This window comes from Phyllostomus hastatus, unplaced genomic scaffold (genome assembly GCF_019186645.2).
Source record: "Phyllostomus hastatus isolate PE091 unplaced genomic scaffold, TTU_PhHast_1.1 phas_contig_65, whole genome shotgun sequence".
NCBI lineage: Eukaryota > Metazoa > Chordata > Mammalia > Chiroptera > Phyllostomidae > Phyllostomus > Phyllostomus hastatus.
In genome coordinates, this window is record NW_025333932.1 from 9,404,686 (window position 1) to 9,428,535 (window position 23,850).

Below are 23,850 nucleotides of genomic sequence, written 5' to 3' on the forward strand. Positions count from 1 at the left end.
TAGTACTCTTTACCAGCTAGTGGATACGCAGTGGTAGCTGGGTTGTGTTTTGGTTTGCATTCCCTGATGACCAGTAATGCTGAGCATCTTTTCATGTGTTTATTGGTCATTCATATATCTTCTTTCTCAAGTATCTATTTAAATTTTGTGTCTATTATAAAGCTGGGTTATTTTCTTATTTTTGTGCTATAAGAGTTCCTTATGTTCTGGATACAAGACCTTAATCAAATATGATTTGCAAATATTTTCTCCCTCTGTGGTTTTTCTTTTTACTTTTCAAATGTTTTTTAAAGCATAAAAATGTTTAATTTTGGTTAAGTTAAATTTATGAAATTTCTTCTATTGCTTGTACTTTTTCCAAAGTCACAAAGATTTTTTTCCCATATTTTCTAAGAGTTTATGATTTTAACTTTTACATTTAGATGGATGATGATTCATTGGGGTTAAATTTTGAGTATGATAGGAGAGAAGGATTTAAATATATCTTTTTGCAGGTGGATATCCCATTGTCCCAGCACCATTTGTTGAAAATACTATCTTTTTCCTACTGAATTGCTTTGACACCTTTTTTGAAATTCAATTGAGCATAAATGTAAGAGCCTTTAGTATGTTAATGATGTTGTGAATCTCCAACAGGGAGAATATAGAGAATATAGAATGTTTCCCCAAATGTTTTTTAACAAGGAATCCTACTCTTTCTTTCCCCTGTTTTAAAAACTCAGGCTTTCACACAGGTTCTCACAGCTGTCTACAGAACACACTCTAGGAAAAGCTTCTCTAAATGCTCAGGGCTCTAACTTTTGTTTGCAATTTGATTGCTTGTTTTTAGAGACTGAGAGGCTGAATGTTGTATTTGAAACTGCAAAACCAAAGATGCAATTTCTAGTAATATGCTTACAACTAGGAGAATAAGACATTTCACTATGCAGAAATGCATGTAAAGACTGTGGTAAATATTTATCAAATTAGGTCCATATTTTACACACATATTTAAATAAAGGAAAATTTCTTACAGCTTAGTGGATGAAACTTTGGAAGAATGGGGAATTCTGTAATTGTGTTTTGACATTTTTAGGCAATGCATCTTGCTTGACCATGACATCTGAAAGTAAGTATCAGTAATAAGGTGTTAAAGAATACCTACTTGCATATACTTTATCACACACACACACGCACATTATATACATCTATACACATACATGTTGGAGATATATTTTTCCTTTTTAAAGGATTCTGTCTTAATCTTATTTAACCAAATATAATACAAAATTCTGAATAATTGCTTAAATGACCTTGTTAAAATGACAATATCCTCACTTTAGCATTATATTACTATAACGGAAAAAAAGGACTCAGTACAAAAATAAAAAGTGAAATTAAAGTGAAGTTCTCTTTATCACCTTGTAGTCACCTGCAGAAGAAAAATATAAAGGTCCATGCTGACTGGGGGGAAAAAGTACGAATACGTTGATGGGGAGAACGCGTCACCATAAATCAGGAAAAACAGAGCAGAAGCGCATTGTCTGCGTGGGCCTGCTGACCGGATCACTGACTGACAGGCACAGGAAGTTCTAGAAACCCAGAAAACAACACTGCAAACCAAGCACATAGGTGTCCCACCAACGCACGCTTAAGTCCATTCACTCCCCTAACCCACAGGTGGATTTTCTAATGCGGCCTCCTCCAGCTACTGAGTTAGCTTCTTTTTGCAAAGCGTAATGCTGTTTTCTGAATATTTGAGATGGCGCCATCTCACCTTCTATATAAGAAGTGACTGGACACACAAGTTCCCAAATAGATACCGACAATATTTTTCTTTTGGCCGCTCTATGACGCCAAACAGAATGTACAAAAGAAACAATGTCCTTGTAAAACTTCAGCATATGTAAGGCGGGATTCAGAATGTAAAGCACCACCTTGGTCAGTGTAGTCTGAGGCTCCACAGCCCCTTTCCATTTCCAGTCTCACTACACTTTTTAAGAAACTCGAGTGCCCGTCTGAGCTTCAATCTCAAATCTTTTTCGGGAATGAATTTTGGTAATTAGCTAACTTAGGAAAATTTACTTGCCCCTTAGTCTATCATTCGTAACCTGAAACCATGCTTGCTTTACCCTCAGCATTTCATGATTCTTTTCCCTGAGTCTCCTGAAACTTCCAGGCTACTTCCCCCCAAGAGGGCCGCTTACAGAGGTTGTTTTAGGTGGTTTCTCTGGGCTGCGTGGGAGTTCTCGTTTTTCTCTCCTAGTCTGTCAAGCTTACCTACAAAGCCCTGTCGTCGAAGCAGAGGCGCGAGGCGAGGGCCTCACCAAATCAAACAGCCACTGTGCTGCCCGCCGTGGCCTTGGCAACCGCGCACAGTGAGGTTGACTACCTCACGCCCTGCTGCGCCACGGGCGAGACGTTCGGGCCTCAGGAGGGTCCCGGGTGGATGGCGGAAGTTTGCATTCCACGCAGATACCCGGCATCCACGTATCTACCCACCGCGGGGCGGGACGTGGGATCTCTTTACAGCCCCACGCAGTTCTGCGCCTCTGGACAGTTGCGGGATGAAAGGGGCAGAAGGTCGACGAGGCCGGATGCGAACTGGCAGTCATTCCCTGGAGGACGCACAGCTTTCCCGGGAGAATTTAAGTCTGGAAGAGTCTCCTCCCCGGAGGAGGCTGCCCCAAATGGAAAGCTTCCTCCCTGGAGCGGCCTTCCATGAGGGACCTGGAGACTTTTGATAGCATGGAAAGAATTCGTGCACTGGTGGGATGATTCCGTTGCACGCCTAGCTAAGATTTTTATAGGCGAGAACAGGGATAGGAAATCAACATAATTGCAGTCATGCGTAAACCAGCTATCTAAAGTGTACGTAGTTCTTATTCAGTGTGGGTCCTTCATTAGCACATCAATTCCTCCTTTTGTTTATCATGCAAACCACTCCAATGGGATGGTTACAGATAAACTTCCACATCATTGTTAATAACCACTAGGCTGTTTCTCAGCCTGCTAACCTCAGTACGTGAAATAATAAATGTAGTTAGTGAGTAATGCCATGTGCAGGAAATGACCAGCGAATCTGCAAATTCCAGCAAACTGACTATATATTCCTACTTAATTAATTGCATTCTTCATATGTCCATTTCTTCTATTTACTTTGCAGAAAGAAAAGCCCTTTGAACCCAAATATTTATTGACCCTAGTCCCAGACAAATCACAGAAGAGGCCAGAGGGAAGGCAACCCCCTGGGCAGCAACTTCTAGTAGAAGCAGAATTGCAAGGACTCATTGCTCAGGAGTGTGCCCTACACAGCCAGATTTGATTGAAAAACATCTTCATGCAGCCATTCTAAATATAAGTACAAATATATCGACCACATTCAAGGTAAGTAAGTTTTGGACTGCCCAACCACTGCTCCCTGTAGGTTGACTTTAATTACCTTAAATTAAAAAGAGGGGTGGATTGTGAAATGGCCCAAAATAGAGGTACCTGTCCTGTAAGTGTCTGTATACTCTGCTAAACTTTCCAGATGAAGATGGGGTTAACTTAAAACAGGAAGGATTCCCATGCTAGGTTAATTTAAACTATGGTTTTCATTTGCTTAGATATATTTGAGATGGAAAAAATTTCCCCCATTTATTTAAAACCAATTTATTGATACTTCTTGTGAATTATAACCTGTTGGGTTTTCTTTAACTTTTAGGAATGTGGACAAAAATGCCTTTACTGATTAGAAAATGAATTTTATTTTCTAGAAAAGTAGAGAATGTGAGAGCACCTACAAAGTGAGGTTCCCTGTCATAAAACTTGGATTTCAGAGTGTTATTTGAAAGGCAGGTAATATTTATATGTACCCATGTGTCCATCATTTTATAATCACTTACAGTCTGTCTGGATCAGTTCTTAGCCCTACTGTTGTACTGCTTTGGGAAAACATCACACTTTTTATATCCAAGAAACCTAAATTTAGTTCAAAGGATGGTAAGCAGGTTTTGAAATCCTTAAAGTGGTTGTTCTGCATAGAAACTAAAAGGAACTCTCTTGCTTGAGAAACTGGTGGATTAAAGATGGCTGCAAATTCTTTGTCACAACCTCCCCCTGCCTTCCCCAAGCTCCCCAAGGCAGAATTTATTTCCCCTCTCCTTGAATGTGGGCTGGCTCTGGGACTGCTTAATTAATTGAAAGCCTCAGAAGTGGCTGTGTGCCAGCTCAGGGACTAAGGCTTAAGATGACCTGGAGGTTTTTTATTTTTTGCTTTTTTTGGAAACCCCAAACAATCACACGGAGACACCACGTACCCTGCATGGAGAGGGAGGAGGCTGAGCTTGCTGGTCTCCTGTTGGGAGGAGCACTACAGATGCCTCCAACTCCAGCGATTCATTGGAAGACACCAAGGGAAACCAGCAGAACCACCAGCTGAGCTGTCAACTCACAGAAGTTAGAAAACAAACAAAGCGGTTGTCATTTTAAGCCACTAAGTTTGGGGTAATTTGTTTCTTAGTAAGAAATAACCAAAATAGAAGGCGAACCATTCACTGGCACCATATCTCATGATTAACAGGGAATAGCTTTGCTTTATTAGAAAAACAGCTAGACTTCTCTAGACTGAGTTTTGGCTGATGATTTAGTGTGTTACAGAGAGCTCAGGCAAGGGTTCCTGTAGTTAGGAAGTGTGAGGGGACAGGTCAGAAAAGGCTGAGTGGTGGAGCAAAGGGCAAGGAATGACCTTCAGGCCTGGGCTGCTGGAGGCAGACCTTAGGAACCAAATTAATGCTGTGAATAAAACCAGTGATCCTGAGGCAGAGTGTTGGGAGCAGTGGGGAGGAATGATAAAAATAAATGCATGATTATTCAAATAAAAGTGTTTATTCATATACCACATAAAATTATCTACCCTACTACACTTTGGGAAATGCTGCCTAGAAATAATACTCTTTTTATACCTACTGGCTCCTTTTGAAGAAGTCCTTCATGAGAAAGTAAGTACATAAGGATTTTCTCATTTTAAAAAATACTGGGGAATGTTTTCTTGTATAATGAAACTCAGATATTTCTTCATTGCTCCATGTGACAGTCACTCTTAGCCCCATCAACACGACTGCACAGACACAGTCACACACAGAGAAACACAACACACACATTCACAGACACACATTCTCTAATAGGATGTTTTTCAAACGGGTAAACATGAAGAAAATTTTTCAGGTTTTATATTTACAGAATTTATTTGATGTCCATATTTTAGTATATTTGAAGGAATTATTCATATTTTCAAATATGTAATAAAGCTGTAGAATTTAAAAATTCCATGTCATCTTTCATTTGTATAATCATTTGGCATTTAGCTATTAAATAAGATTTTGTCATTAAACTTGTTTTAAAAATCAAAATGATTGTATGCTTAATGGGTAAAAATAAAGCTTCTCTTGATTTTGGAAAATTCTAATTTTTCCACCTCTTGAAACCATGGGTTGTCTCATTAGCAGGTGCTTTGCCCAAGACCCTTTCTTTGAAGTCTCATGTCTTCATTTATAAAATAGGTATTCACTTCCTCCAGAGCAGGGCAATTGCCATGATGATCCATTTTTAAGATCTTCATAAGCTGCAGAAGGGAATAGCTTGGCTGTGTCTTAAAAAAAATGGAGTATGTAGAGTTTTATTTCACAATTAAAAATGGCTTATTGTTGAACTGTTTATTCCTTTACACATGAGTTACACATGGGTTTTAAATTCTTTAAAATTTCTTTAAAATTTTCTTCTAAGCAGTTAATTGCCTGGGCTATTTTCAAAATCCCTGGATTTTTAAAAATTGTATTTAGTCTGAGGACTTCCTAGCTGCCTCTTTTGTGTTTTATTGTATGACAAATTTCTCCTCTTCTTTCTCTGGGTTTATCATTGAATTGTGGGATTTCAGAGCTGTGAGCAGTCATGGAAGTCTCTTAGTTCTTAGTTCTAGCTAGCTATTTAATTTGGCAATGGTGGTTCAGAGAGTCAATTTTCCATGTGATTTGTCAAAGAGATCTCATTTCTGTAATGTGGCAGCTTCTTCAGCAGAAGGGGGTTTATTATGCCAAAAGGCGGTCAGCAGCCCGAACACTCAGGCAGTAGCCTTTCTCATGAGAAAAGCCTCTGCAGAATTAAAAAGACTTGGACTCATAAGATCTGGTCAATCACAGTCCAGTTGCCAAACATCCACATGGTGACGTGCATGTGCCAGGGTGATCCCATCACTCCAGGTTGCCAGCTGTGAGCTGAGACATGGAGTGGTGGGATTCCTGCCCTTCCCTTCCTTGTTCTGTACCTTGGTCCCTACACTCAGGGAATGGGGTAGGAGGGGTGGGGTAGGCAGCATGTTATAACCAAAAAACACCTGTACACAGAGTTCTGCACAAATGCTGTATGTGACCCCAGGCAAGGCACTTAGCATCTGCAGTTCTTAATGGACCAGATTCAATGATCTCTGAGATAAGCAGGAAAAACAACAGGTTCTCAATCAAAAAGTAAAAAGAAGACAAATTTTTCACTTCTGTTTTTAAGAGAGGATGCTGTGTATTTGATCGCATGGCAATAATGCAGTATTCCTTCCTGCTTCTTAATCCAGAAGCAAGAACAATGAGAGGGACACTGGAAGAGCTATGTTCTATCCCAGGGCAGGATGAAAGAGTTGTAATGTGGGGCTGGGAAAGCAGAGAACACATTCAGGATTGTTTTTGAAAGTAATTGGAGTGAGCAGCAGTTAACCATGCAAAAGGAAAGATGTCTTTTTTAGAGAATATGAAAGCCAAATTCTGTGGAGTTGGATCATGAAGTGGGAGACTGCCCGCCTGGCCAGTATCAGACCCCTTTTTCCAAGGGGAATCTCACTCTCCATTTAAAACCAACATTCTCACTACAGATAATTAGCTCAGAAGGAGATAATGCACTGAGTTGGATCAGTCAAATCTTTGTTCTGTATATGGAAATGAGATTCAGAGAGCTGATGAGTATTGTTCCTTGTACTAAGGTGATATAAACAAAAACTTTCTGTGACCTCACAGATCACATATTCAGAGGAGCAGCAGAGCTGGTCAAAGAGGTGACAAGTTAGGGGCTTCCTGAAGAGAAATAGAGGCAAAAGGCAGAAATAGAGAAGGCCTTTTGCTTTACCCCTGCAGACATTTTGGTTTGGGGACCACATGCTTTCTGAAGCCAGGTTCCCATGTCCCTAAATCCATCCAGTAAACTCCCTGGTCAATGTCACTGAGGCATCTTATGACAAATGGCAGGAACATTCTTGTATAGTTTAGGTTAATGAGGAAGATCAGTAAAGAAACTTGGCCAAGAAGTTCAGTTCTTAGACAGCAGAAGGAAGGGTGAATCCCAGAGAAATCCACTCTGTCAGCCACACAGCATCCTTTGTACAAGCTGACCCATGCCACCTGAACCTCTCCTCCCCTTACTGCTCCTCCAGGTTGGCTTCTTAACCAACACATTGCTGGAGGGTCAGGAAGGCCTTTCCTCCCCAATTCCAGATTCCTTCATTTCTGACTTTTCCCTCAGGCCATAATGAAATAGACTAATGATTTCCAAATTAGCAAATTCCACACAGGGAAAGATTTTCCACTAGATTTAATAGTAACAAGTGTTAACATTTTCTTCCATCTTTATTTCAAGTTTCCACTAATCAGTTCAGAAATTTTCTCTCCTTTCTCCTTCAGTTCAGCTGGTGAGCCAAGATCATCCCCTAAATTCTAGGCCAAAACTTTTGGTTCAAAGCTGAAAAATGTAGTCAGTCCTCTGGATGTTTCTGAGCACATCTGGATGCCTAAGAGATAGTCTCTGCTTTCTACCTGATTCTAGGTAAAAAAAAATGTCTCTGAAACTTCACTCCAGATGAAAAGTCTGCAACATCCCCAACTCTGAGGCCTCTTCCAGTGACATGTTTATCACAGAGGAGTAAACCAGGAGCTCTACCTGGCCATAACATGCTTGTCCACGTGTACTTCTGTTTGGGAATCAGAGAGGGGTTCCCTTCCAACCCCACTTGTGGATCACTATAATGGGTGGATGAAGAGGGAGAATGGAGAGGAAATCCAACCTTTGCCATTTATAACCTGGGTCACCTTGAGTCGGTCCTTCTGCCTCTCCAATCCTCCAACAGCAGGTGGGCCTCCTAGGTTGCATGTGTAGATTGCAGAGAAGGTGGCTAACCTTATGGCACACAAAACTGTTCAGCTGTTCTCTTACACAGGAAGAAAAGCCAGGTTGGACACCTCAGCCTGTTTCTCTTGTCCCTATTCAGACTTCCCTGCTGGCATAGCCCTCATCCCAAGTGTTGTCTTCTCTTTCACTAAATAACGTGTCCTGCTGAATACAGTTGTTTTCTCCTGTGGCAGTGTCATGAGTTACCCTTTTTCTTTTCTCATACTAATGAGGTCCAGATATAGTATTGTTGCTTTTATTTTTCTAAGACAATATATCACTTCCTTTCTAAGTAAATAGCACATGTGCTTAGAATTATTTGGTGATCAATAGTAATTAGGTGTTCTGTGGATGTTTAAAGCTTTCATTCCACACTTTCATCTAGTCACTTTGAATTAGTTAATCCAAACTCTATATTGATTAAATTGTCTTGTTTTCATTTGACCTCCTCTGTAAGGAAAAAAAAAATCATTCAGTTGTATTCTCTTCAGTTTCAGACCTAAAAATCAAACTGTGGGTATAAAAAGAAAAAACAAGGCATGCAATAATATTACAGCAAAATGCTGCTTATGAATTAAACTAAAATGAACTTTTGTTGAGATTAAACTAGAATTCTATGAAAAATATTTAGAGTCCCTGTCTCTGTCTTTCCCCTCTCCATTTCTTCTTTTATTTGTTAAAATATATTTTACTGATTATCCTATTATAGTTATCCCATTTTTTCCTCTGCTTTATTCCCCTCCACCCTACACCTTCCATCCCACCAGCATTCCCTCACCTTAGTTCATGTCTATGGGTCATACATGTAAGTTCTTTGGCTTCTACACTTCTCTTTCTATTCTTAACCTCCCCCCTGTCTATTTTGCATCTACCATTTATGCTTCTTATTTCCTGTACCTTTTGCCCCATTTTCCCCCCTCCCCATCCCTGTTGATAACCCTCCATGTGATCTCCATTTCTGTGATTCTGTTCCTATTCTAGTTGTTTGCTTAGTTGGTTTTTGTTTTTAGGTTCAGTTGTTGATAGTTTTGAGTTTATTGTCATTTTACTGTTCATATTTTTTATCTTCTTTTTCTTAGATAAGTTCCTTTAACGTCTCATATAAAGGCCTTGGTGATGATGAACTCCTTTAACTTGACCTTATCTGGGAAGCACTTTATCTGCCCTTCCATTCTAAATGATAGCTTTGCTGGATAGATAACCTTGGATGTAGGTCCTTGCCTTTCATGACTTTGAATACTTCTTTCCAGCCCCTTCTTACCTGTAAGATTTCTTTTGAAGAATCAGCTGAGAGTCTAATGGGAACTCCTTTGTAGGTAATTGTCTCCCTTTCTCTTGCTGCTTTTAAGATTCTCTCTTTATCTTTAATCTTGGGTAATATAATTATGATGTGCCTTGGTGTGTGCTCCCTTGGGTCCAACTTCTTTGGGACTCTCTGAGCTTCCTAGACTTCCTGGAAGTCTATTTCCTTCACTAGATTGAGGAAATTTTTCTTCATTATTTGTTCAAATAAGTTTTCAGTTTCTTGCTGTTGTTCTTCTCCTTCTGGCACCCCTATTATTCATATGTTGGAATGTTTGAAGTTGTCCTGGGGGTTCCTAAGCCTCTCCTCATTTTTAAAAAATTCTTGTTCATTCTGTTCTAGTTGAATGTTTATTTCTTCTTTCTGGTCCAAACTGTTGATTTGAGTCCCAGTTTCCTTCCTGTGACTGTTGGTTCCCTGTACATTTTCCTTTATTTCACTTTCCATAGCCTTCACTTTTCCCTGTATTTTGTGGCCATCCTCAACAATTTCTGTAAGCATCCTGATTACCAGTGTTTTGAACTCTGCATCTAATAGGTTGACTGTCTCTTCATTGCTTAGTTCTCTTTTTGGAGCTTTGATCTGTTCTTCCCTTCAGGCTATATTTTTTGTCTCAGTGGGCCTGTTAGGTAGTAAGGGATGGAGCCTTAGGTATTTGGCAGGGCGGGGCAAGCCAGATCACTGCATTGTGGGGCTGTATGTTGGGGAAGTGTCAGAGGGGGAACACTTCCACTTGCTTGGTTCTTGACTGGTTTTCAGTCACTTCCCCCACTACCCATTAGCAAATTGGGCCCTCTGGTGCTAATTCCCAGGTGGGTAGGTTTGTGTATGTTCTAAAACCCTGTGGGTCTCTCCAACAAACTCTCCTGTGAGGCTCAGAGTTTCTCCCTCTGCCTCAACCCACACAGGTGTTTTCAGTCAGAGGTTTTGAGACTTTATCTCCCCACACTGGAACCCTGGGTTGGGAGGTCTGTCTCGCTTCCCAGTTGTTCCTCCTGGTTTATCTGCATGCAAATGTGGGACCACCTGGTCTGTTAGCTACCGCTTTGCCTGCCCAGGACCTCCGACCACCACCTTGCTATGAGTCCTCTCCACCCTGGCTGTGTGTCTCCACACCTACTACCAGTCTGGGTGAATTTTTCTTCTTTAACTCCTTGGTTGTCAGACTTCCATACAGTTCAATTTTCTGGCAGTTCCGGTTATTTTTTTGTTTTTAAATTTGTTGTTGTCCTTCTTTTGGTTGTGCAAGAGGCAAAGTGTATCTACCTATGCCTCCATCTTTGGTGGAAGTCCCTATTTCTTCATTGTTATTTTCTAATAAATCTTATTCAGACTTGAGACCCTACTGGGAAATTTTACTTTTAATTTTGGGAAAAGTCAAATACCAGTGATGGGAATATCAGAATATTTAAGCAAAATTGTAAATAATCTCTTCTATGTCATATGTGTTAAAATAGTAACAGGCTATTTTTTTCATCCTAAATTCTGTAAAAGGGAAAACAAATCACCTTTGGACTAAAGTTTATGAGGGAATGTTTTCCTTAGGCGAAAATCTTTTTAGAAAATGAAAAGAAATTAAAAGACTGGAAATCACAATCAGTTATAGCAGGAAGATGGGGTGGCCAGAAGTCTGCACAGGCAGAGCATAAGGGCCCCTATTTCTTCCCTTGCTCCTGGGGCCTCTGGGAAGGAGCATAGGCCATCAGGGAAATGGCTGTGGCCGTGAGCCAATGCCCTTCAGTTTTTCAGTGGGAGGAAGAAGGCAGAGTAAGTCCCTGCTCTGAAACTTACTGGGTGCCTGGACTCTTAAGAAGGAGGCCCCAACCCATTCCCAGGAAGTTAACTGAATTTCCAGCTTGATCCCTCAACTGAGTCTGAAAAAGAAGCTCTTTCCTAAAAGATGGACCTTAGCCCCTTAAGTGGTTCTTATCCCATCTCCCCATCTGTCCCCCATCCTGGGCCCATCAGTCTTTAGCACCAGCATTGCTGATTCTGCATAGAGAAACATTAGTACTTTGCTCACTTTGGTTCCAAATGCTCCACTTTTGTTTCCTCCTCACTCCTTCTGTCCCTGAGCTTAGTCAGGTGAAGGACTGCAGGATTGATTCAGATAGAAAGAAACGAAAGATTCAGGCAAAGATTTTAGGGGTGGGTATATTTACATTATCTATTCACAGAAGCCAAATTCAGGAGGAAACTCTCAACACTCTCCCCTTGATAGTGAATATGCAAACAAATAAGTGATGCTGAGTCTATGCCTCCTAATTTGCAGGTGCCTAAGTATTAAAGGTAACAAAGAAACAAGTGAAAGTATAAGCAACAGGACAACCCCTCCAGACAGGATCCCGTGTTCTGGCTCTGTACAAAAAAACCACATGAGGCACAGAATAAATCCACCTGTGTGGTGTACAAACCCTTAAATGTACTGACTTCTGTGGTTGTCACCTTGTCACCTTTCCAGTCCTGAGCCCCAGACCCAAATGGGAATTCCCAGGAGGCATTCATGATTCAAAATCTGCTTCCCTGGGCAGATTCCTACTGCCCTGAGTAGAAGAGAATGTAAGTGAGGCTGTGATCAGGAATCTCTGTTTACCTTTCAAAGACATTGTAGGATCTGCTGCTAAAGCACTAGCTGCCTAACAAAAATCTCCAACCAAGCTTGTGCTTGAAATGATCTCCCTTTGCCTGCAATGCCAAAAACAGGGTGAAGAAAAGTCAACTAAGGGACTGAGACCTTGATACCCTAACCCAGAGATTTTCAACTGGTATGCTGCAAGAATTTTTAAAACATGCAATACCTGACTATTTAGTTAGGGGCACTGACTTCTTTTCCCTTAGACTATTAAATAATAAAAAAATGACAATATACAATACAACAATAGCTGTCAGGTGTAGTGAATCAAAATTATACCTATTTTTGTCAGATTGGCAAAAAATATATTTTTTGGTGTGCCACAGAATTTTAGTAATTAGTTTATGTGTGCCATGAGATGAGAAAGGTTGGAAATTGCTGTCCTAACCTATGTATTTCAGTTGGTGGGTGGTCCAACCTGACCCCAATATCACCGGAAGTGGTAGCTCAAAATGGCACTTAGCTCAGAATACCTTAACTTTTGATCAATGCCCTTAGTACAACTGAGAGTATTGATTAAAGGAGGAATTGATAAAGTTAATTTGTATATTGGGACCTACAAAATGGAGGTTGCCCTAGTGGCCCACCCCAATCTAAACCTGTGAGCCTGCGCTTAGGGGAAATACCAGTCAAGGAAACCTCACCTGCACCAACCACAATCCTCCAGCTCAGCTTTAGCCAGCCTACCTTACACTAGAAAATGAACCTTGCTAGCTTTATAAGGAAATCTTTCTCCAACTACCCCCACTCCCCCAGTAAGTCCTGCCCTGTTTTCTCCTTGCTTCTTCTAAGACTCCATAAAACTCACTCTTTGTCCAAACCCCTCTGGAGTAGTGCTTCATTGCTGTGAGGCCCTGTGTACTCTCCAATGTATGGATTCTTCTCCTTTGAATGAAGGACATCAGACTCGTTACTAAAAAAAAAAAATGCACAAGCTAAAAAATAATATGCCTTACCACTGAATTCAGAATACATATTTTAAAATATTGCCAGAATTCTAAATACTCAAGTGAAACTATACGAACAACCTATGCTCAGTAGCTTTGGGCCTGGTAGGTTGCTACTTTCTATATTTCTAAAGTTCACAGTATTGTACAAAAGTTTATTAGAGGAAAACTTTAATGATTCGTAAGTCCACATGTTTACCCAATGCTGCAAAACTGGATGACATTGAGAAATTCAGTTAACCCATAAATAGATTTGACCCATGGTTATATTCAGAATTATTCTAGATAAGATGCAAGGGTAGTCCCACCCTTGTGGGGTGTGAGGTCAGGGAGTGAAGGACCTTACTCAGTGATGGCTGGTTTGGGGTTTTCAACCTAACCCTGCCTGCTGACTGCCGCTGTGCAAATGTGGGCAGGTTGTAGCCCTCTCTAAGCCTCAGTTTCTTCTTCTATAAAATGGGATAATACTGTTTTAGTATTTGCCTTCTAAGTTGAAGAAGTTTAAATAAAGTGCTAATATCTATAAATCACAGAGAATAATGCCTGGAACTCAGTGAACCCTCAAAAAATGTTCCATATCAACTAGTTGGGAAGCAAAGACTGGAAGTCATTCATTTCATGTCCAAGTAAGTGAACATTTACAGTTTTATAGACATAGTCAGATGTTTGTCTACACTTTTCATCTTTTCTTTTTTTCCTCTTGGTCAAAGAGAGAGTTGAAGCCAGATGGGATATCCTATAATTACAAACCTACAAGTTTTCCTGTTTCTTTTAGATTGGTACCTAATTTCGGAGTATGTGAGTAAAAGAAACCAAAAAATATTCCTTCGAGTAATACCTGGAAACAAGAATTAGAGATTAGGATTTTCAGAACAAAAAACTAAATAAAACAAAATAAAATAAAAGCCCTGGTTCTACACATACAAATACTGTTCTTAAAGGCTTAGAGGAATTTGTGACCTTTCCTTTATGAAAAATGGACAATCTTACATTTGATTGGCCCATTTTCTGCGTGTGTGTGTGTGTGTGTGTGTGTGTGTGTGTGTGTTGGGAGGGGGGTGTTAATCAAGTTCCCTGCCTGAAAGCTAAACCTATTTATGGTGAGCACTGTTTTTTCAATTAGGTTTATTTTCATTTTCCCATAGGCCATGTTAGCTGAGAACGTCCAAAAGTCTATTTTTCTTTCCTTTTCCTTTTTATAATACTTTTAAAATAAAATATACAGCAATTAAATCCACTGGCTTTCTTTTGAAATTCTAAGTCTTAACATTGTTTTTTCTCACACATTTAGGAGTGTAGTCTAGCTCAAGTTCCAGTGCGAGGATCACACCCATTTCACCCACTTTGTGAGATGCTGCGTGCAAGTCAGTGCCCAGCAGATAGTGCTGAAGAACCACGAAGAGCTTGTGATTTTTGGCTTTTCCCAGACATTTTCAGCTGGATATCAGAAAATACTGTTTCCATTTCCAAGCTTAATATTGGTAATACGTTCTCTCCATGAGGCCCTTCATTTGGTGGGGTGGCGGAATGTGAACTCAAAACAAAATCCATATAACCTTTTTAACAGTCTTGCAACAGAAAGTAACCTCCGGTGGGACAGTCTGAACTGGTGTTGAGCTGGATTTCGTCCCCCCCCCCCCCCCCCCCAGGCTTTGCCTGCAGGTCTGGAGACAAGGACACCACCTCTTGATGAATGCGGGTAGCCTGGGGCGGGGGGGGTCGGGGAAGCAGTCTGGGTAGGGAAGGAAGGCGTGGTATCCAAGCCCCCACCTCCCTTCCCACTACCACCTCCCAACGCCCCGTGCCCCACCCTCTCGTGGTTCCTCCCAGCTCATGGTCACCCTCTGGCCACTGTGTCCCTTTGGGTTCCCGCGCAGCCTCCCTCCCCGAGGAGCAGAAATTCGGCCCCCAACCGCGCTGATGCTTCGTACCTTGGAGGGCGGGGTGGGGCAGTGGGGCGGTGGGGGATGTGTCCTCTTTGCTGGCCCCTGCTCCCTCCCCCCTGCCTCCCTTTCAGTCTCCCCATTCCCCTCCCTCCCCAACTTCCCTCCTCTCCAGCACTCTAGCTCCTTACCACCCCCATCTTGTCCTTTCCTTCTTTCCCCCTCAGACCCCCTTTTCCCTACTCCCCCTTCCAGCTTCCTCCAGATCCCCTCCGCCCCACCCGCTACCCTTCTCCCCTGCGTTCCTTCTTCCCTCCTCCCCCACTCTTCTGAGTGCCCTTCCTCCCTCCACTCCCCCCCTCCTCCCCTGAGCCCCTCCTCCCTTGAGCCCCTCCTCCCCTGAGCCCCTCCTCCCCTGAGCCCCTCCTTTCCTTTACCCCCGCCCCTCCTCCCTCAGCTTCCCCAGCCCTCTCCCCTGGACGCTGACTTTTTCCACCCCTTTTCCACCCGGCTCACGGAGCTCCCACGCTGTTGCTATGGAGGCGCCCGCTGCACGCAGCCTGGAGGGAGCTGCCCTGGGGCCCTGGGGACAGCCCAGTGACTCTGAGCAAGGCTCCGGCTTCTCGCCCGCCCCCTCGGGGCCCAAGAACAAAGCGTGCCCTCCCCCATCTCGGGAGTGCACTGTGAGAGACCTTAAAGCGCCCCCGGCAGGTGGCTTAAGGCCACCAGGAATCTGCTCGACTCCTACATCTGTGGGTTGGACCCTAGGGTTGGGGTGACAACTGCGAGTACTGAGCTACCTTCCTGGTCTCCCAAGATTACTCCCGCTTCTCATTATCCCACCCCCATCCCAGAGGAGTCACTAAGGCCGGGGACGGCCAGATGGCCCCATTTAACAGGACTCTCCCCTTTTGTTGGGAACCAGAGCAATATCCAGGCCAATTTACATAGGAAAATGGGGTTTGTATCCCCAATTCAGTGCGGTTCCCCGACAGCTGGTGGCTCTGTCATCCTGTGAGGACCCCACAGCATTATGTTTAAAGTGGCTTTATGTGTGAAGATGTGTGAATGTGAACTGCAATTGATTGGGCACCGGTAGCTGTTAGGTCTGGCTTGGAGAAACCCAGTGTTCACAAAGGAAATTTTATCAGCCTGGTCAGCCTAGGATCATAGAAGGGAAAAGTCTTCCCTAGGACTTCTGATGCTCTCTTACAGAATTTATAGTTTATCATTTAATCCAGAAAGCCAAATAGTTTGGGTCTGGGGAGGATTTTGAAATTCTTATGGTTTACACTTTGGTCTTTGGTCTGCTTGTAAAAATTCCCAGGTTTAACATTAAAAGGCATAAAGAAGACTGCTAGGACATAAAAATTATTGATGAAAGACCTGATCTAATTCAAGTTATTAAACTACTTCAACTCAGCTGGGTTGAGTCGATGCTATATAACCTGTAGCAGGCTGAAAGCGATCATTACTTTGGAATCAGTAGCTTAAAGCATGTACTTAAATGACAATGTTAGAACATTGGAGGAACTTCATTCTTATTTTACCAGTTAGGAATTTCAATCCCAGAGAGGTTAAGTGATTTTCCTAAGATCATACAGCTCTGGAATTTATGATCGAAATTCTTTGAGTCCATAAAAGTTGGAAGCTTTACGGCACTAGATTTAGGAGCCCATGAAAATATCTTAATCAGGACAGCCTCAAACCTTGCACCAGTCCACTGGAGCCACCAACAGGTAACTCCCTAGAAGGCAGGAATTGAGAGGAAGTTTTTCTGCTCAGTCTTTATATATTCATTAACCTTAGCTGTATTGGAGCCAATTCTAACCACTAGAATCCTCCCGAACCCTGAACTGGAATTCGTGACTTTGTTTCCATCAGAGCAATCACTCTGTGACATGATGGAGAATACTAGGATTTTTCCAATGGCTAGGATTTGTGTGAAGTGGGAAATCAAAGCTGGACTAGAACCCTCTGGGTTTTTCTTTTCAGGTGGGAGGACAAATGACTGATGGAATCTAGAAGGTTGGGTGGCTAATTTGGAAAGGCTTTGATCTCCACAGAACAACAGTAGCTGTCTTTTTAGCCATTGACAAGAGTCCTGGAAATGAAGTCTCCTTACTTCAGGGAGTGTGTTGGAAGAATTCTATTGGCTAAACCTTCTGCCTTAAAACCCTAAGTGAGTTTGCCATAAATTAGGAAAGAGTGCATCCTGGGCAGATATTGGTAGAGGGTTAGTAATCATAGGGTGCCAACTTGAAAGAGGGTATGAGTTCAAACACTGTATATTACTTCAAATGTGAGAAAAAACAAGAGCATACAACTGGGCTGCAAGTAGAAATGCAGTTAATTTCAGGTCTGACTCTCATACCAGATCAAGTTAGCAAGTTTTTTCTACCTCCCATTGGCTTGGGCCAGGATGAGAGTGCCAAGTATGTGATGAAGCTGTTAGATGATCAACATAAAAACCTCTCAATTCTTGGAAAGGGAGAGTTTTTTAGAATCATTAAAAAATGTGTTATAGTTTTAAAATAACTGTATACCAGGAAATTATTTGAAATTGACTTTCCTACCACTACCACACACACATACTGCCTCATTCCCTTTACTGCTGTATTTTGAGTGCTCTTTAGCTGTTGTGTTGGTGGGCTATGGAGATGTTACAAACAATCCCAAATCAGCAATCATTTATTACAATGCATGCATCTGGGGTCAGCAGGAGGTCAGCTGACCTAGGTTGTGCACATTGGATAGCCTGGCTGATGTTGGCTCAGCTCATGCAGGCATCTGAGAGGCTCCTGGGGCTCTGTTTTGGACTGAGCTTGGCAGAGGAAGTTCAGCTGAGGCAGATCTGATCTACATCTGTTATCCTTCTCCCAGGACCAGTGGACCAACATAGGCATATTCTTCTCATGGTGATGTTAGAGGAGCAAGATGGGCATTGGAATCACGAAGGCCTCTTGAGGTCTGTGTATCAATAGAGTCAGGAGCTGACACACTGTGATCTCTACCTCATTCTATTGGCCAAAGTGGGTCACATGGCTGAGCTCAAAGTTCAGGGAGAAGGGATGAAGCCCAGCTCACTGCAAAAAAGATGACAAAGGGATGGATAGAGGAAGGGTAAAAAAATTGGGCCCATTAAGGCAATGAAACAGCCCATGTCAACATGTCACATGTATTTTTTTACTTGGAAGTTTGTTTCTTTTCCTACTAGACCAAAAGCTCCATATGGGCAGGGATTTTCGTTGACTTATTTATTGCTATATCCTCAAGATCCAGACAGCAGCAGGTTGTAAATGTTTAATAAATATTGGATGAGTCAATTAAGTGGATCACATTAATTATGGTAGCTTATATTTAAAGCCCAAGTTGCCTTCAATAGAATGCAATTTTGTTAGTTTATCTTCTGATTTAAAGATCATTGTTCATATTTGCTGACTATAGAAACCACTGGCTGTTTAAGATAAACATTTCTCAGACTTTTAAAAAATTGCTTTACTTCAAAATAGTTTAATATTTCTCTAGAACATATGAACAGGAACCACATAAAAGTAGATTATTGACTTCTGGCAAGATGGAGGCATAGGTGGATGCACCGTACCTCCATGTACAACCAAGATTAGAACAACAACAATTGAGAGGTAGAATAACACCCATAACTGATAGAGAATTTATCTGAATGGAAGTCGGACAGCCAAGAAGTTGAAGTAGACCCATTCATCCAGACCGGTAGGAGGGGTGGAGATGAGCAGCAGCCGGGCGCGGGTCGTGGAGCACGGAGAACGGGGAGAACTGGGTGCAGAGGGCAACCGGGAGCACGTGAGCCATCCGTAGGCCATCCGAGGCACGCAGGATTGCAGCGGGTGGACCCTGAGTATGCAAGCGGCAACTGGCGGACCCAGTGAGGCTGCGATTGCGAACCAGGGCATAGCGCACAGCCCAGGATCCCAGGGAGGGGACTGGGATCCTGGGACAGCAGAGCTACCACCATTGTTTGCTCCCGCCCCCGCCCCCACCCCCGCCCCTGCCCCCATATACAATGTCACAACCTAGCAACTGGGGTGCCCAGCCCCTGTGAACACCTAAGGCTCTGCCCCTCACTGTAACAGGAGTGACGTGTCTCAAACATAAAAACAGATCAGTGCCCCAGGGCTCATCCTTTTGAGTGACCAAGAGATTGCCAATCTATCAGATGCACAGTTCAAAACACTGGTGATCAGGAAGCTCACAGAATTGGTTGATTTTGGGCACAAATTACATGAAAAAATGCAGGTTACCATAAAAGAGGTGAAGGAAGATGCACGGAGAACCAATAGGGATGGGAAGGAAACTGGGTCTCAAAACAATAGAGTGGACCAGAAGGAAGAAAAAAAAAACAAGCAGGAAAGAATGAAGAAATAAGAATTCAAAAAAAATGAGGAGAAGCTTAGGAATCTCCAGGACATCTTTAAATGTTCCAACATCCGAATTATAGGGGTACCAGAAGGGGAAGAGGAAAAGCAACAGATTGAGCACGTAGTTGAACAAATAATAAAGGAGAACTTCCACAGTCTGGCTAAGGAAATAGACTTCCAGGAAATCCAGGAAGCTCAGAGAGCCCCAAAGAAGTTGGACCCAAGAAAAAACACGCCAAGGCACATCATAATTACATTAGCCAAGGTAAAAATGAAGGAGAGAATCCTAGAAGCAGCAAGAGACAAGGGGACAGTAACCTGCAAAGCAGTTCCCATCAGACTGTCAGCTGATTTCTCCAAAGAGACCTTACAGGCAAGAAGGGGCTGTAAAGAAATATTCCAAGTCATGAAAGACAAGGATCTATATCCCAGATTACTCTATCCAGCAAAGCTTTCATTTAGAATGGAAGGGCAGATAAAGTGCTTCTCAGATAAGGTCAAGTTAAAGGAGTTCATCATCACCAAGCCCTTATTATATGAAATGTTCAAGGGACTTATCCAAGAAAAGGAGATAAAGAAAAAACATGTATAGTAAAAGGACAGCAAACTCACAATTATTAACAATCACACCTAAAGGAAAACCAAAGGAAACTAAGCAAACAACTAGAACAGGAACAGAGCCACAGAAATGGAGATCACATGGAGGGTTAGCAACAGGGGAGTGGGAGGAGAAGAGAGGGGGGAAAGGTACAGAGAATAAGTAGCATAGAATGTAGGTTGAAAATAGATAGGGGGAGGGCAAGAATAGTATGGGAAATGTAGAAGCTAAAGAACTTATAAGTATGACACATGGACATGAACTAAAGGGGGGTATATGGGTGGGAGAGGGGGTGTTGCGCGTGGGTCACCGGCCAGCAGTGACCACGGAACGCTGTGGATGGCTTGACGATAAACACGCGAGAAAAAACGACATGCACAGAGACAGACTAGTTTCTGTGGGGAAGTAGGGACGAAATGGCCACCCCCCCTAGTGGGGAGCGCGCTGCTTTACTGTCCATGCCTTTTATTGGGCTCATTTTGCATAATAATTCAGGTAAAGTACAGTACTCATTAGGGGGAAGTAAGGAACCATAAGGAATCTGCCGCTCTATTGAGTTGGGGGTCAAAGAGCTGTAAGACTGAGGAACAAAATAACTTCCTCCTAAGACCCTTCTCATTCAACTGAGAGCATTCTAAACAAAGAAGGTTTCACAGTAATTTACGTGTTCTTTCATAGGCCTGATCACCTGGGGAATCCGCACTTCTCAGTACAGAGCTGCACCACCCTGTCATTGTTTCAGGCTTAGGTGGAGCAAGGGAACTAAGGCAACTGAGAGACAAGGAGGTTTTTTTCCCAGACGCTGAGAACTCAGGCTATGTCAAAGCTGAGGAGCGAGGGTCCATCACCCCCTTTTGCTGCAGCCCCCCAAGTCCTTCTTTTGGGGGGCCTCCCAAAGTGATTGTGCCTGTCTTAGGTCATTCCCTGCTTGGGGAATCTTACCCATCTTTGGCTAATCGACCAAGCTTTTTGGGGTTCAGTCATGAATAAAGCAGCAGAAGCAGCATTCCTGCCAGGGAGATAAGCTTTTGTCTCCTTGCTGGCTTATGGTTCCAAGGGCATTCCCTTAGCCTTAGCTAGGTGGGGGTTTCAGCTTCTGATACCAGTCAGGGCGGTTCCCAACAAGGGGGTACAGGGTGAAGGGGAGTGAAGGGGGGAAATGGGACAACTGTAATAGCATAATCAATAAAATATATTTTTAAAAAGTAGATTCTCTTTATTTATTTAAAAAAAAGATTTTATTTATTTATTTCTAGAGAGGGAAGGGAGGGAAATAGAGAGAGAGAGAAACATCAATGTGCGGTTGCTGGGGGTCATGGCCTGCAACCCAGGCATGTACCCTGACTGGGAATCAAACCTGTGACACTTCGGTTCGCAGCCTGCGCTCAATCCACTGAGCTATGCCAGCCAGGGCCAATAAATAAAATCTTAAAAAAAAAGTAGATTATTAGATGAGCAGACATCAGTGGTAAGGAGAGGTGGGTCTTACATATATTTTGGTAGAAAACATATTGCTGCTTTTTATACAGTAATAATATAAATACAAATATAAAATTTTCAAAATTTGACTCTAAAAAATTCTCAGGACCTTTGGATTTGAACTGTTCCAAGAAGTGTGGGACATAGGGCAGTACCTACCCAAATTACTGTTGCTGGGTGTTGGGGTCTACAGAAATGCAGTCATTTCTCTCTCTCCTTCACCCTACCTAATCCAGAAGCCAGAGAGCAAATGACTTTTATGAAGCTCATGTTTAAGGGGGAATTCCTGTGCAGTATTTATTATTTTATTTCCTTGAAATTTGCATTTGTGCTTCTAGTTTTTTACCATGATATATGATGAGATAGGAGATAAAGTTGGCATTAATGCTTAGTTATATGAAGGGGAGCTTTGGATATGTCCATACTTAGTAGCAGGCTAGTTTGGGACTCCCAAAAGAAAGCCAGGTGTTGAACACTGGAGTGAGCATCTGAAGTTTCATTATCTGAGTGACTAACTCCTCAGATGGGCAGCTTTCAGATCTAGAAGCTTGATTCCAGGTAGATAGGCAGATATCTTATTTTGGATAGAGAGGGATCTGGAGAACTAGGGGCCTAGAGACATCCTAAATTAGAGTAATTTCTCTCTGTGAGTGATACTCAATAGAGTCCCCACACAATGATTATTGCAAGTTATAAATTTAAAATGTTGTAAACATTTCTCAGAAAGGTTTTATTTACAAGTTTACACTAACATGTTTGCCTGATCATTAGTGAGGCCCATAAGTGTTCAATTAGCCTAGTTTAACTTTTTGGTCTTTTGGATTAGAAGTTTGGAGATTTAGATGTTCCTTCATTCAGCAAACATTGAGGATCTACTGAGTGCACCAAATGCAATTAGGCAAAGCCCTTGGCCCCAAGGAACTTGACATCTTGCGGATAGATCTGCACATCACACAATTTCGGCCCAGGGGGATAAAAGGTATGATTGGGAAAAGGGTGCGGTGGGAGCTCTGAGGAAGGGTGCGTAGGGACATCAGGGGACACTGGTCATTGTGTCATGCCTCCCCATTTGCAGAAGTCCTTTTACACTCATTGTCCCCTCCCCTCCTGGTAGTTTCCCTACCTGCAGGCTCAAGCCAGGCATTATTCCTTTGACACCCAGAGGAGGAGACAGTTGAAGGGTGTACAGACTCAAGGTCAAGCATGCTTTGTAAGGGTGGAGCCTGTGTAACACAGGGGGTCTCTCTGGCAGGGCCGTTTCCCCCTGGTCTTATCACTACTCCTTCTGCCAGGCTTAGGTGATTTTTATCTGTGTGGCCTGGACCAGTTTTCCCAGGCCTTCTGTCCCTCAAGTGTAAAATGAGGACATTGTCCGGGATGATTTCTAAGATCTTGCACCTGTAATGGTTTATGATTCCAAGAAACATTTCTAGTCAATCTGAAGAAGCTTGATGTGAAAGTAGCGTCAGTTTTTTATTCATGTTTTGCCGAAACCTGTGTGGCAGATTGGTCTTTATTTTTAAAAAATATCTGTTTCAGAATGAAGAATTGAGGAACTAGGATCCTGCCACTTCTCTGCGGTCCCACAGTGTTCTGGCAGGGCCTGCACTTAATGGTTATACCTCCTGAGTTACTGATTTCTTGTTCTTCTGTGTGAAGTGGCTTTCCTAGGAGCTTTTCCTTTTTTTAAAAAAATATAAGTTTCAGGTGTACAGCGTTATAATTAGGCATATGTACCCATTACAAAGTAATCACTCCCCAAAGTCTAGTTACTATCCATTGACCCCTTCACTCCTTTCACCCATCCCCAACCACCTTCCCCTCTGGTAACCACCAGTCTGTTCTCTGTATCTGAGTTTGTGTTTGTTTTGTTTGTTTTTTTTTTAAAAATTCCATGTGAGTGAAATCATATGGAATTTGTCTTTCTCTTTCTGTCATTTCACATAGCATATTACCTTAAAGGTCCATCCATGTTGTCACACATGGCAAGATTTTATTCTTTTTATATGGTCAAGTAGTATGCCTGTGTGTGTGTGTGTGTGTGTGTGTGTGTGTGTGTGTGTATCACAGCATGTATATATCACATAATATATATATATATAATATATATAATATATATATATATCTGTATCTGTTCCACATCTTCTTTATCCAGTCATCCATCCATCAATGGACACTTAGGTTTTTTTCACACCTGGGCTATTGTGAATAATGCTGCACATAATAACTCTTAATTTTTATTTTACTTTCATTTGTAGTATAGCTACTTCCTACTCTAGATGTCTTAAAGTATATGTGTGTGTCTGTGTGCTCATGTGTTCTGTAATTTGCCCATTGTTGAAAAGAAAGGTTGCAGACTGAAAGTTGAAAGACTAAACCCTTATTTGCAGATATATTTAAAAGTATGATTTTAGTTATTTTGAGAAAGTGACACTTGAAAATGGTACA